Below are 1,976 nucleotides of genomic sequence, written 5' to 3'. Positions count from 1 at the left end.
TTTTTGTGGGTTTTTTTCTTATTCCTTAATGATTAAGAGTTGGCATCATAAATATCATCATACACAGTCTTCCTTTTTTGATCCTTGCTATTGACATTACAGTAGCAATAGTTAAACACTTTTAAATGTCAACATATTTAAAGGCAAAATCTTAATCTCATTGAAGAGTAAGACTATCCTTGCATTGCTTCTCTTTTACAAAGGAGAAAATAAAGCTTTAAGTAATTGAAAAATAATTTGTCATTAGGCCATTTTGACTATCTTGAGTCTTTGTTATCTTTTATAAGTGTTTCAAACAGCTAAATAGCAAAACAATATGGAGTGGAGTTATTTCAACTGTGATTATAACTTCAACTATACTTTGCTCAGTTTTCTTGTTTGAGTCTCTCTATAATAGCCTCATATGCTGTATTTTTTTCCTCAGTCAACATTCAAGGAAAATTTCTCTGGACCCACAAGTAAGGGTAGTGGGTCTGATATTAGAAATCAGATATTTGAATAAAAATGAAAAAAAAAAACCACAAACCAAAACCCCTCCATTCTAATCTTTGTCATTGTTCCGACCTATCAGTGCCCTTTTAAATTATAGAATATTGGGACTCTGAAGAAAGTTAAGATTACAATGAGAAAATGCTATGAAGTGAGGTGAGTACCGTTCATAAGTGCAGGGCAAAGTGCAGGACTGCAAACCACTGGAGAGCACATACATTACTTAAACCAAGAACTGTTTCTCCATTCATGATGACTTGCTGCCTTGAAATACCAAGCAAGTCTTACTAGACCTTTGGTTTTTCCAAGGTAAGCACCTGTTGTGAGCCAATTAACCTCTTCCAACTGTCCCAGAGTATTTTTCTGGTACAGGATATTCATGAGAGTAGATTGTCTGACATTTACTTTTCTGCAGAAACACTTCTAGATTTGAATTGTTGAGCTTTTAGTTAAGCATGGTGGTTCCAGATATATTTCACAGGAAATAAGTATGTAAGATTTTGCATAAAATTGTATAATTAAACAGCTTTTGTTATCAGCTCTTTTGCCCTAGCCAATAATTTGTGACCTATACCCTGAACAGAGTGTGGAAACTACAGAACAGTATCATTGATTTCACATGTAAGCAAGATTCTACTGAAGATTGTTCAAAAAGGACTTTAACAGCACATCAGCAGAGAACTGTCAGAAGTCCAGGGGTTGTGGTACTAGGGATATTGTAGCTAATGTTAGGTGGATCTTAGCTGACAGCAGGGAATACCAGAAGAATGTCTATCTGTGCTTCATTGATTATTTATACAAAGGCGTTTGACTGTGTGGATCATAATAAACTGTGGCTGACTCTGAGAAGAATGGGAATCCCAGAACACTTGATCGTGCTAATGCAAAACCTATACTTGGACCAGGAGGCAGTTGTCAGAACAAAGTAAAGAAACACTGCACAGTTCAAAATTGGGAAGAGTGTACGCCAGGAATGTGTCGTATCTCCGTACCTTTTCAACCTGCATGCAGAGCAGATTGTCGGGGAGGCTGGGCTCTATGAAGAGAAGTGTGGTGTCAGAATTGATGGAAGATCTATTAACAATCTGCGTTATGCAGATGACACAACCCTGTTTGCTGAAACTGAGGAGGACCTGAAGCGCTTGCTGCAGAGGGTCAAGGACTGCACCCTTCAATATGAATTGAGGTTCAATGTCAAGAAGACAAAAATTCTCACCACTGGGCCAATTGGCAGCATCAAGATTGATGGTGAAGACATTGAAAATCTCCACAGCTTTAGTTTGCTTGGCTCCACAGCCAACACTCTTGGCACCAGTGGCCAGGAAATTAAAAGATGTATTGTATCAGAATTGATGGAAGATCTATTAACAATCTGCGTTATGCAGATGACACAACCCTGCTTGCTGAAACTGAGGAGGACCTCATGCACTTGCTGTGAAGGTTCAGGGACTGCAGCCTTCAGTATGGCTGAGGCTCAATGTCAAGAA

The 1,976-nt window shown here is 38.4% G+C and overlaps 1 protein-coding gene across 3 annotated transcripts in view; it reads left to right on the top strand.

The window, feature by feature from the left end:
• GABRB2 (gamma-aminobutyric acid (GABA) A receptor, beta 2) overlaps positions 1 to 1,976 on the top strand; it is a 369,112-nt gene that overhangs the window by 247,145 nt on the left and 119,991 nt on the right. The window lies entirely within an intron of this gene.

Source organism: Elephantulus edwardii, unplaced genomic scaffold, assembly GCF_000299155.1.
Source record: "Elephantulus edwardii isolate Elephantulus edwardi_28Jun2011 unplaced genomic scaffold, EleEdw1.0 scaffold00197, whole genome shotgun sequence".
NCBI lineage: Eukaryota > Metazoa > Chordata > Mammalia > Macroscelidea > Macroscelididae > Elephantulus > Elephantulus edwardii.
Note: the sequence above shows the minus strand (reverse complement) of the source record. Positions and strands in the feature narration are given on the sequence as shown.